This window comes from Lepus europaeus, chromosome 11 (genome assembly GCF_033115175.1).
Source record: "Lepus europaeus isolate LE1 chromosome 11, mLepTim1.pri, whole genome shotgun sequence".
In the NCBI taxonomy this organism is placed as follows: Eukaryota; Metazoa; Chordata; class Mammalia; order Lagomorpha; family Leporidae; genus Lepus; species Lepus europaeus.
The window spans coordinates 58,390,024-58,404,074 of NC_084837.1; positions in this window are offsets into that span (position 1 = coordinate 58,390,024).

A 14,051-nucleotide genomic window follows, 5' to 3' on the forward strand; every position below is an offset into this window, starting at 1 on the left:
CTGGTTCACTCCCCAGATGGCTGCAATAGCCGGAGCTGTGCCCATGTGAAGCCAGGAGCCAGGAACTTCTTCCAGGTCTCCCACACGGGTGCAAGGGCCCAAGGACCTGGGCCATCCTCTACTACCTTCCCAGGCCATAGCAGAGAGCTGAATTGGAAGTGGAGCAGCTGTGACTAGAACCGGCGCCCACATGGGATGCCAGCGCTCCAGGCCAGGACCGTAACCTGTTGTGCCACAGCGCCGGCCTCAGGCAAAGTTAAATTTAACAGTATTTCTTCATGTTGTGACATTGTGAGGAAATGGGCATTGTTGCTGATGGTTGGTAGGAATTTAAGTTTGTGCAAAATTTAAAAGTATTTGAGTTTGCACTGAGTTTTTAAAAATTCACAAACTATAACCTAATAGTACCATTTACAATAATAGAGTCTAAGGAAATAATTACAAATACAGACAAATTTTTATGCTAAAGGATATTCATTGAAGAACTTTCATTATCAAAAAATACTACCCTATAATAAGACATTTTTCCCTCAAATTCATGAGATGAAACATCATGTAGCCAATTAAAAACGCATTCAGGGGCCGGCACTGTGGCGCCGCAGGTTAAAGCCCTGGCCTGAAGCGCAGGCATCCCATGTGGGTGCCTGTTCTAGTCCAGGCTGCTCCTCTTCCGATCCAGCTCTCTGCTATGGACTGGGATAACAGTAGAAGATGGCCCAAGTCCTTGGGCCCCAACACCCACGTGGCAGACCCGGAAGAAGCTCCTGGCTCCTGGCTTTGGAGCGGCACAGCTCCGGCCATTGCAGCCATCTGGGGAGTGAACCAGTGGATGGAAGACCTCTCTCTCTGTCTCTACCTCTCTCTGTAACTCTTTCAAATAAATAAAATAAATCTTTAAAAAATAAATAAATAAAAACACGCATTCAAAAATTTCATTATGCTGATGTTGTAGCATAGTGATTAAAGCCGCTGCCTGCAATGCTGAAATCCCATATGGGGCTCAAGTCTTGGCCACTCTATTTCTGATCCAGCTCCCTGCTAATACTCCTGGGAAAGCTGCAGAAGATGGCCAAAGTGCTTGGGCCCCTGCTACCTAAGTGGAAGACTTGGAAGAAGCTCCTGGCTTCAGCCAGAGGCAGCACCAGACATTGAGGCCATCTGGGGAGTGAACCAGCAGACAGAAGCTCTCTCTCTCCTTCTCTCTGTAACTCTTTCAAATAAATAAATAAATCCTTTAAAAATTAGTTCATAACATGAGAAAAGATATAATGCTATCTCTATTGTGTGATCTCTATTTTAAATTCTGGAAGGAAATAAAACTAAACATCAAACATGGTTATCTCTTAGTTTGAGGGTTGTTAATCGTTTTATTGTTATCTATTTTATTGTAGTTCTCAAACAGCCTACACTTTCTAAAAATATTCTAAAAATAAAAATAAATGAATACCTGTTATTTTTCATTTCCTTCTAGGTTAAAAACATTACCATTACTTCATTGATACATTGTGCATAATGCTTACAAAAGAAATAATCAGATGATCTGTGTGTAGGCTGTGTTATTTCTAGTGCCCAAAGGACTCTCATAAGCTCAGTTTACACTTGTGTTAGGGAGAAAAGGGGAGGGAAAGAAAACGCAGCATGAAAACAGTGTGAGGCTTGTTCAAATCCAATGCTCACAGCAGGGAAAAACAATTGCTTCCTCTCCTGTTTCCAGTGACCTAGTGGTGAGGATCACAGTGTTGAAAAAAGAATCCCAAATTGCCTTCAATGTGGCTTCCCTCTGTTATTTTTATGTTAGCAAATGCCTAGTCAAAGGGACCCTCTGAAAAACCTCAAGGCATTGTATTACCCTCCTTCTCTTGGGCTGACAAATCTCCAAGTGGATACATGCTTACTTTATGAGACAGACAGGTTCATAATGTGAGTCAAGGACCCCTACCACCACCCTAAGCCCTAAGGTGACTGGATCATTAATTTCTAAGGACATGACTATACTTCCTAAAATAATTCTTTGATTTTAGATGTCTGTTGATTGAGAGAACTCTTTTATAAATACATATCCCTTCTTTGCAAAGAAAAATAATTTGCGTATTATTCTTCCCTGATGGCTTGTTTATTGTTTCTATCAACCTCAAGTGTGAAAGCGTTCATAGGTGCTGAGAACAAAGATGAAAATAGGTGAATTTAAATGTCTGTTTATAAAGATGTTTGAAGGGATTAATTTTGTCTAGCCATTCAGATAGGATTAAGGGATTAACTTGAAATAATAAAGCCATATTATAAATTGGTATGTTTTCTCTAATTAATAGGTTCAGATATGAATATAAGATATGTCAAATTATTACAAATAACCTATAATTACATTATTTTAAATAATGGAAAGGAAACTCATGAGTCATAGTGAACAGATGACTTTGGAACAAGGCAAACTCATTCAGCAAATATAATGCTTTGCAAGACACATTTCCTATTTATATGTACAGTTAATAACATCTATTATGCGCTCTTCATCCTAGAAGCCTGTGTTTGTTGCGAGAAATACTTTAAAACAGAAGCTTAATTACAGAGTGCTCAAGTTTCTCTGGCAACATCAAAAGGGAGAAAGTCATTTGTGCTTTAATGAACATTGTGAAAGAGAAAAATAAGTTCTCCAGTGGAGAACTCTGAGAGTTGAAGACAAGAATGCAGGGGGAAGAAAATTTAAATTATAATTTATTTTTTCAGTATATGACAACAAAAGCTATAAGGGGGAAACTGTTTTTCTTATTAATTAAAAATAAAAGAAACTGCAGCCTTTATGTTTCTACCCTTCAGATTTTTCTAGATGAGAATTCCTCAGGAATATTACAAGTACAAATATTTACTTTCAAGGGAAAGAGTTCCCGCCAGCTCTCTTTACCAAGATGTCCCCCTAAACACTCCAAAAACCATACTTTGAAGAAATTTTGTGATGCATGTCAAGGAGCCAATAGAAAACAACAGCCTTTGCAAGATGGTTTTAACTTAAGATTCTGAAGGAAAAAATTCACAAATTAATACTATAAACTGATTATTAGTTTATATGTGTTGTTAGTAGCAGATATAAACCTGGGATTGTCCAATTTTACTTGAAGTTCCTAGAAATGGATAGAGAGCTCAACAAATTTACTTAATATAGGGTTGATCTTGTGAGTATGAAGTTAACTGAAAATAGATCTTTTAAAAATAAGAATGGGAATAAGAGGGGGACAAGAAAGCAGGGTGGGAGTGCAGAGGGAGGGAGGAAAAAGAGGGAAGATTCACTATGTTCCTAAATTTGTACATATGAAATGCATGAAGTTTGTATACCTTAAATAAAAAGTTTCTAGGTTAAAAATAAAAGAAATGGATAGAGAGGTTTTTGCTCTGGAACAGTGCATTTTAAAAGGTAGAAAGATGTTAGACACCATTAAATGTCACCCATTTAATAAAATAAAAGCAAATATATTAAAAGCTCAAAAAGAGCTGCCAAACTCTGATTCTAGATTCTGGATCCATAAGTGCTCCATTTATTAGTATATTGACCTAACAAAGAAAATCAACGAAGTTTTGAAAGAAGGAGCATTTATCATAAAGAGTATTTGTTTGAACTCAGAAACCGTGTTCAAGGCCACTCTTAGGAATATCCAAGAACAAAATCAAAATTAGTCTTTGACTTATTTTCTTCCCCTTGTGTTGTCCCTTGTCTCAATGAGAACCCCATATCTCAAGTCTTAGGAATCTCATGTTTATCCACACCTATCATTTTTACCATCATTACAAAGTAAACCAATTTTCACTATGCTGGTACCAATCAATTACATTTTTAGCTTAGTAAAGAGCATCTTTAAAATAACTTGGGATCTTGAAGGTAAAATATCACATTTCAAAAAAATGAATCCTTCCTTTCATTCTTTCTTTTCTGTTTGTTTTTAACAAGGGTTGAGATCCAATCAATTAAAATAGTGTGCTAACTACTATCAAGTGTCAAACATTTCTATTATAAACACATCTGTGCAAAAAAGCCAGAAGACTATCTTTAAAATTTTTTAAATTTATTTGGAAGTGATAGAGACAGAAAGATGTTCCATCCACTGGTTTAACTGCCAAATGCAAGGGTTATTGTAAAGCTACCACCTGCAATGCTGGCATCTCATATGCCAGCATTGTACCAGATTGTGTCCCATTCTAATCCAGCTTTCTGTTAATGGCCTGGGAAAAGCAATGCAAGATGACCCAAGTGTTTGGGTCCCTGGCACCCACATGGGAGACCTGAATGAAGCTCCTGGTTCCTGGCTTCAGCCTAGCCCAATGCTGGTTGTTGTAGCCATTTGGGGATGGAATTCTCTCTCTCCCCGCCCCCTTTCTATCTCTGTAACTCTGACTTTCAGAATCAATAAATAAATCTTTTAAAAAAAATTCCTAAATGCCCACAATAGCCAAAGCTGGGCTAGGCAAAACTCAAGAACCCAGGTTTCAATCCAGTTCTCCATATAGGTGGCAAGAACTCAGGTACTTGAACCATTTCCTGCATCCTCCCATTAGCATAAAGCTGTAATTGGAAGTGAAGTGGAGACTCGAATCCAGGCACTACAATAATGGTGGTGGGCATCCAAAGCAGCAGCTTAACCACTGTACCAAATGCCCACCTCTATGAGACTTTGATGAAATTACACTTAGGAAAATGTTCTACTAACCAAGTATCAATGCCTGAATCCCAAATCTCCACCAACTTTCAACTGGGACTTGAACATAAAAATACCTAAAATAAAAATGAGAATGATAGGTCTCCTTACTTTCAATATTTTGCCTAATTTTTCTACCACTTTAGCAAGTGGTGATTTAATTATTTCCCCTAAAATGATGACAATCCTGCCCTCCAGGATGTGGCTTTTGAAGTCATTGATTAAAATGGAACACTTGATGAGAAAAAACTTGAATGTCACAGTCATTGTGGTCTGAATTCCTAGTAGTGTTTTCATATATGACACTACACTTGAAGACCCCAAATATACCTCAGTTGTTGCAGCAGAAATCAAAAGAAAAACTAGGTCATCATTTCACACCATGGCATTCGATTTTGAATTTCACATCTTGGGCTCTCATGGTTGCCTAATTTAAAGCCCATCTCTTTGCCAACACTTCTTTTGAACTCTGAGAGATGCATCCATCATGATATGAGATTGGATCTGTAGCTCGAGGTACTAGAATAATAATCAGAGGTGTATATATAAATTGAAAGACTCTGCATTTCTCCAAACCATCTCCTGTTGTAGGAATGCTAAAATAATGCTAATGCAAGAAAAGATATTCCAGTGTCATTTTAGATTTCAGACATTGCACATTTGTACCCATGATTATGTCAAAATATACACATAGGCATCATTTGCAAGAGAATTTATTATAAAAGAAAATGTGAAAAACCCAAAGCTAGCCTGACTTTCTTTTATTTATTTTTTTTAAAATCAGAGCTTGAACTGAGGTTGAATAAATTTGTCCAGCTTAACATAAAATTGTGTTGGTCTGAAAATAAAAAATAAACCTATTCATGTGGAGTGAAAAGAAAAGAAAATAAAAGAAACATAAAGCATCTCCCTTCTGGCATAAAAAATGCAGTATTTTAAAAATAAAAGCAAAAGAAACCTACTTTTAAATAATATCATGTTTTATATAAAAAATAAAGACCTGGGAGCCTCAGAAGCAAGACAGTCCACATTTAATGCTGAGGATATCTACATGGGGGAAAGAAAGGAAAGTAAAAACTTGCGGCTATTTTGAGAGTTGGGTTTTTATTTTTGTTTTTTCAGGTGGGGGGGGGCACCAAATGCATCCAGACACAAGTGCAAAAACAAGATTTGATGAATGTTTATTCCATCAAGCTTTCATCCCTCTGTGAATCTTACTCACTTCTCTTGTACCAAGACTTGAGTGCCTAGAAAAAATAAAAATATCTTTTCTGATAGATCCATCAAAGCATTTATTTTAAACTGAGTAAAATTCAGTTGATTCAAGATTTGCTTTCAGGACCCAGAGGATCCATAGCCCTTCTACCAAGCTTTTGAAATGCAGTATTCTTCAGTGTTCCCACTTTGGTTTCCTTCTCCCAACACTGAAAGAGAGACACACAAAATTCATTCTCCTTTGTGATTTTTTGTGACTATCTGTTTGTTTGTCATCATTAATAGATTCTCTTTGGAGCACACTACTAGAAGTGTGGCAAAATCTACTTATATATGGAAGCTCAGATGTGGCTAGGATATTAGTTACAAAACCCCACTAATTTCAAGAACAGAATTCTGGTTATTTAATCCATCACCTTTCCTTAGGATGAACTTGGTGGAATATTGTGGTAAAGACAAGACACTCATAGTCTCCAAGACCTCACTTCCTTCTAAACAGCCCTCTAAAGCATCTATCTGAGACTTAAGTGTTCCTTAAACAAAATAGAGTTGGAACGAAAGAGGACATCTCCATCTAGTTTTATCTATGTCAGGCTCTTAAGCTCTGCTGGACCTAGTCTTCCTGTACAGGAGAAAACGAAGGTAGGTAGGTAGGTAGGAAGGAAGGAAGGGAGAGAGGGAGGAGGGAGGGAGGGAAAGCAAGCCAGCCCAGATTACAATTTCCAAGTTTCAGCCTATAATAATGTTTATTTATAAGTTCTAAATTCCAGAAAATGAGAGTTTAAAGGGGAAACACTAACGGACCTTAACTATGGCAAAGCAAAGGGCAATACTGCAGTGAAAAGAAACTACCCCTCAGATGCAGTGCTCCATCTTTGAATGAGATGTGCCCTAATATCTCAAAAGTATCGTGGCACAATGATTCAGATTCTCCTTGTAGCAGGCTGTTGTATGCCCTGTATGAAATTCACTGTCACCTTCAACTCCTGCCTTACAGACTAAACCTCACTTCACTCCACACCACGTAAACAAGAAAGATCTTAAAGAACCAAATTAGGACAGGTTGCTTTTTGGCAAATGCTACTTTCAGACATGCCTCTCAGAGAAGCAGAGGCATCAGGAAGGACCGAGAAGGACCAGTGCTGTCTGCTGCAGATAGAGCCAGTAACAGAGTGAGAACACGGCCCACTGCTCACTCAACTGAAGGAGAGTTCAAACGCTCCCTTGAAAACTATACTGCTGGGCTGGTGTTGTGCAGTGGGCAAAGCCGCTGAAGCTGCCTTCTGCAGTGCAGACATCCCATATGGGTGCTGGTTCATGTCCTGGCTGCTCCGCTTCTGATCCAGTTCCCTGCTAATGCTCTTGGGAAAGCAGCAAAGCATGGCCCAAGTGCTTGAGACCCTGTACCTGCGTGGGAGACCTGTTGGAAACTTCTAGCTCCTGGCTTCAGCCTGGCCCAGCTCCAGCCAATTGTGGCCATTTAGGGGGTGAACAAGCAAATGGAAGACTTCCCTCTCTTTGTCTCTCTCTCTCTTTCTGTAACTCTGCCTTTCAAATAAAATAACTCTTTTTTAAAAAAAAAAAAAGCTATACTACCTTGAAAGCCAAATTTGTTATGTGAAACTCAACTTTTATTTACCCCAGTTTTGCCTCGTTTGCCTCACACTACTCTCTGTAAGTCTGAAGTGCTTTCTGTAAACACACTTACAACACTTGGAGAAATTTATAAAGCCCATCATTAGCTTTCTCTATGTATTATATAATTTCAAGTTCCTTAATATTTCTTAGTACAGAAATTAGTCCATTTCCTAGACTTTCAGTTTTCGTTTGGTTTTGTTTTCCCCTGAAATCGTCTTGGCATTTCCACATTTTTCTTCCTGATTCAAATTATCACTGAACCCAAACATCTGACACAGTGCCTCACCAGAGTAGATACTTAGCCACTGGTCTTAATAAAAGAATAAACAAACATCAGGGACTACACAGTGGATGCTCAGATATATGTTAAACAATGAATGAATTAAACAACCAGAGAAAGTCTTTTTTGTATTCCACATATCCATTTCCTCAGCTGCTGTTTTCTTGATTTAAATTTTACAGAAAATCTAACTAATTCACTGTCTTTGTTGGCTTAAATGTAACACTAATACATGCATTCACGCATCTGTCTGGCAGCAGGATTCTGACACAGGGAAAACACATCCTGTGCCCAACAACGCAATGTTTGCAGAAAGTATAGGAATTACCGCCGGTCTCGTTTTCCTCATAGCAAAGCCAAGGTGAGCCGATGGAAAGCCAAGCACTCCCAGGTGGGTGTGGCAGCCACTTCCGTTCTCACTGCACTCCCAAACCCAGGACTCCGAATGTTTGCACCGAAAATCATGGCTGTTCAGCTGCCAATGACATCAATGAACACTAAACACTAATTTAATAACCTCTTGAAAGGTAAGACATAATCCACCAGGTATCGAAAAGGAAATGGTAAGAATCCAGAAACAGAGCAATGTTAGAAACACCATACTGAACTAAGACTGGTCACTGATGGTTATTTCCTCATTTCCTCCCCGCCCCCACCACCACCAAGAAAAAGACTGAATTTGTGTTGTCTTGAAAACGAATACTTCCCCCTGAGCCCACAGTGATGGGGCCATACAAGCACCAGCATTAACCGACTTGATAGACTGTCTCCAAAAAAACAAACAAAAATGTGCCCCAGGCTCATCCTAGAGACAGTGGTCCTCTGACTAGCATTTGAGGAAACAAGACTGTATCAAGGTCACCCTAACGCAGAATGGATGCAACTTGGAAATAAAAGAGACCACATTCCTTTCCTCTCTCTCTGAATCTCAGAGACTGAGTAAATGTGGAAGGAAAAGCAGTAAGAGAGTAACCGTCAGTCGGTTGACTAGATTGCTATACACATCAACATGGCCTTTTACTCGACATACCAGTTAGGAGCATTTGTTTCTATGTTCCTGTCTCTCACAGAGGATTTTGCCTGGATATACTTTTATGTGATATCTTTTAGGGTTTTTATTTGCATACTTTTGAAGACAGTGAAAGAAAGGATAGTGTGTTTTCAAATCCCAGCCAAGCTCTGACATTTAGAGGGAAGGAAAGAAAAAGGAAGAAGAAAGAGATAAGTAGAGGACAGAGGGAGGGAGGAGGTAAGTTTGGCTTAAAATATTTCTTTAAATTTTCATAGAGAAAATATAAGTAGTCTTCTGCTTGACTGTTTTACATGGTAAAATGTTTTTGAATGGAACAAACTAACAGATGTTTGAAATGTTCAGATACAGATCATGAAAAACAATTAGAGTTTCTATAATTACTATAAGCTAAAAGCCAGGATAAAATGACTGTATATTAACTAAGGTGATCAACTTTCCAAGTTAGAGAGATTAAAGACAGATACTAAAGCAAATATATATGCATATATATATATATATATATACACACACACTCACACATCCATCCCTGTTTATGTGTGAAACAATTACAACAGGTGTATATCAAACAAGCCTTATACACAAAATTCTGGATTCATCTCATAATGAAAATTCCAAAATTTGTGGCATTGTTATGAAATTTAAGACCACATGTGAAAAATATAATGTGCTGTTATACCTCATGTTCTGAGGTAGAACATTACATCTTTCTCTTTTGATCTAATATATATTTGCATTGTGCCCATAGATAAGAATAGGGGATTTGTGATAGATTATCCTGATGATTATTACTTTTTACCTTTTTTGGGAATGAATATTCATCTTTTATGGATAATAGCTACTTTCACAAGTAATATTATTCAGGAGCAATTATGTAGTTTAATTTAAAGCATGCATAGTACTAAGAACCACTGCTTTAAATAAAAGTGAAGGGTTGGCCACACTACCTGACTTGATTATAGCAATGCTAGAATCCTCAGGATCAAACGTGAAATCTGAGTTGGGAATAGATAACATCATGTTCAGAAGCTTGAACTTGGATGACACTTTGCAGCTCAGCCACCTGCCAGTCATGCTTCCTAACACCCTTGTTCAAACTTGCTTGAAAGAATCTCTTATGCTTTAATCCCCACAACCCTGAAAAATAATCTGTGCCACAGGCATTAGGGCTGTAAACTTCTTTTAACTTTCCATTAAATAGCAGAAACCTTAGTCTGATTCTGGCAGCTGACCTAGGTAAAGATTTTAATGTCCATCTGATGCACACACATTTTTGTGTTCCATGGCTGGTGCTTGCTCACTGTTGGTAAATGCCAAATGCATCTGGGAAAAGAGTTTTGAAAACAGTTCGACAGTCTGAAAAGTTCCAACAATAAAACAGAACTCTTTACATTGCAAAGCCAAACAAATAACTCGGGCAAATGTAATTGAATAAATCCCCGGCTTCAGTGCAGATGGCTGTTTTTACTGTCTGTCTATGCTGGGATCTGCTGAAGTTTCTTCAGTTCCTGTGTGTGTGTGCATGTGTGTGTGTAGGGCTTTTTTATATGAAATTTGGCATATTGCATGTGGCAGGCTGTTGAAAAATGAATAAAGACAGGAGGAAAAAGGCAATGTACATCCCATTGGTAATGACAGAAAGCCGGGTTGCTGACTGCCCATGTGCCAGTTCTCCTGGTTTGCCTAGGGGCTCCCAAGATCATTTCTTTGCCCCCAGATTTTCATGTTGAATTATCACTCACAATCTCTAAATGAACATGCCTCTTATTTTATTTAAGACACACCGGGCACTTGTATTTGACTTCCTGCTAGGCAATACAATATTTAGTGTTTGCTGCATACACAAATGGCAAGAGATGAAAAATGGCCTTCTAAGCATAATTTCCATTTTTTTTCTTATTTTTTCAAAGAGATATCTTTGCTCCAAGCTTTCAAGAGGCAGACATCAAGTACAAAGCATTTGCTCTGTGCTGGTTTTGCCTGAGAAACTCTGACCACAGAAGTCTATGAGGATTCATCAGGAGCTTCAGGCGATGGCCTCATGCCTTTGGCCTGAGGCAGAGCTGGGGGCTAAGCACTTTTCATGTTGGGGGTAAGGAATAAAGCCAGAACTCACCTCACCTGGACTCTCAGTTGCTCTGACTGCCACCCAGAAGCCTCTTCCTCCGAGACGTGTCTTCAGGGCTCCTGTTAACAACAAAAACAAACAGCATCATAGCTTGCTTGTGACCTACTTAGGAAACATTCAGATTTAACCATCTACAATGGTCCCAAAGAACGCAGGCAGAGGACAACAGAAATGCTTTTTCTCCATACAATGGTCAAAAGAAATACAGGTTGTGATGAAGAAAAATATTTCTTTTTTTTATTTATTTCTTCCTTTTATTTATTTATTTATTTTTATTTTTGACAGGCAGAGTGGACAGTGAGAGAGAGAGAGACAGAGAGAAAGGTCTTCCTTTTTGCCGTTGGTTCACCCTCCAATGGCCGCCGCGGTTGGCGCGCTGCGGCCGGCGCACCACGCTGATCCGATGGCAGGAGCCAGGTGCTTCTCCTGGTCTCCCATGGGGTGCAGGGCCCAAGCACTTGGGCCATCCTCCACTGTACTCCCTGGCCACAGCAGAGAGCTGGCCTGGAAGAGGGGCAACCGGGACAGGATCGGTGCCCCGACCGGGACTAGAACCCGGTGTGCCGGCGCCGCAAGGCGGAGGATTAGCCTATTGAGCCGCAGCGCCGGCCGAAAAATATTTCTTAATATAAATGTAAAAGTCATAGTTGGCTCAAATGATCACATATAATTTTTTTCTCTTAGAAGAGTAGGGTCATGAGCTTTACATGATATAGTAATCATTTTTAAACAGATCTTCATATCCAGGTAACAAAGTTCTGCACGTTTCTATTATTCTTTAGTTCCAACAAGAACTGCTAAAAGGATTTTTCTAGGCTGCTTATTTGTTAAGTGCTCCTTAACTCATCTGACTCAAGCATGCTCTTGTTAGAATCCAGGTTTATCAATAATTAATGTTTTAAACTTCTGATCTTCAGCAGCAATGTTTTTGGTTTCTTTTAAGGCCCAGTTATGACTCTTACCACCTGCAAAATAGAGGGAGTGGACATCTGACTAATTTCCAGAAAATGCTATGACCTGCTGAAGTAGTAAGATTCCCAGAACCTTTTTGTCTTTTTGTGTTTCTGTGGCTCTATGGCTCTCCTTGTTCTTGCTCCTAAGAGAATAGAAGCTTTAATAACAATGGTGTAAGAGAATGAAAGCATTTAACACAATAAGCTCTCAACCAGATATTTTCAATGTAATTATGTGCTCCATTGCAAAGTCCACTTTTTTAGAATAAAAAACAAATTCCTAGAAAGCAGTGAATGAGAAAGGATGTATTGCCACACAAATATACTCAGCTGAAGATAGTGGTAAGAATTAGCTAGGAAGCCAGCATTCAGCAACCCTGAATCTGAATCTAAAAACACAACTGTGGAATTCCATAAAACTTTAGGGTTAAAAATGTTTTGTTTTTTTTTTCTAGTAGGGAAACTTCGGGTTGTCTGGGAAATTATGTCAAGTGCTACTAGGTTTGTGGTAAATTAGTTACATAAACCTTAAACAGTCCAGGGCTCTAAAACAGCCACCTCCATCAATGAGGGAGTACACATAAAATCAAAAGGGTCAAAGCACCGGCACAATTACAGCCTGTTAACTAGACAACTGTACTGAAGAGCTGCCCTACCACAAATGCAACTAACATGGAGCAATTAGCGTGGTTAATATTTGGATTTCAGTTCTGTAGCTCTAAATGCCACAACCAGGTCTGGCTCACTTTCAGAATTTGCACAGATATTGAACCCAGACAATTAGGCCATTTTCCCATGAGCATTCTAAGTGTTAAAAATATTACAGTGGGGATGCCAATCATGGAATGGGAGAGCCACTTACATGTATAACTAAAATGATATTAACATCTGTTATGGGAAATCATCTTTTCTCAAAATGCAAACCTTGAAATATTATTGTGAAATGGGGTTGGAAGTCAAGGGAGCTGCATTTAAGATCCTCCGATCATTGTGTGTAATTTTCCCCAAAATTTAAGTGTAAAAATTTCCAAAACACAGAAAGTTAAAAGAATTGTGTAATACACAATTAGCAATTTGTTATTTTGATGTATTACATATTTCTCCATTACTCTCCTTTCCTTGTATTTATTTATCAATTTCTTATGTTTTGAAAAAAATTCAAAGTTTATTGCAGACATGTCAACCCTAAACGCTTCAACATCCATATCATTAACTAAAATTTCATACTGTTTGACTGTCTCCTTTTCTCTGGGTAAAATTTATATACTATGAGTTGTGCAAATCCCACTGTGTCATTCAATGAGTTTGGAAACTTTATATACCTGTATAACCCAAAACCCTATCAAGATATAGGAAATTGACATCATTCTAGAAAGTCCCCAGTAACTACCTTTTGCCATCACCTCCAGAGGCAATTACTATGCTGATTGTTTTTACTACACATTTGTTTTACATGTTCTAATCTAAAAATTCATATAAATGAATTACTAAGCATGTGCTCTTTGCACAAAGAGAAGTATTTTTTTTTTTTGAAAAAAAAAATCACCATTTATTTTTGATTAAAAAAAATACAGGTGCTGGCACAATAGTGCAATGCATTAAGCTGCTGATTTCTTTTTTTTTTTTTTTTTAAAGAGAAGTATTAAAACAGCAATTTCTCTGGAATAGTCCATATTTCCCTTTAATTCTGTAAATTTTTGCATTTTGAATCTATTATCTGACATATATGCAGTTCTAATTAATATGCCTTCCTATGAGTTGAACTTTTAATGTTATGAAATGTTTTTCCTTGTTTCTGGTGTGATAGCTTTTGATGTGTTGATTAATTAGCCAAAATTAAAATCATAAGAATGCCTTTTCCAATAGATTTCCAGTAACAGAGGGTTAAAATGATATTTTCTGGCTACATATAGAGAACAGAAGAAAGACAGTAGGCATTGTATAACATATACACACCTTCACCCACTTATTTGATCAAACACTAAGTGCATGCTGGTGTAAAATGATTTTGAAGCAGACTTTAAAAATACAACATATTTGGAGGGGTAGGAAAAGAGAGACAGAGGGAGAGAGAACTTCCATCCACTCATTCAGTCCCCAGGTGCCCACAATGGCCAGAGCTGGG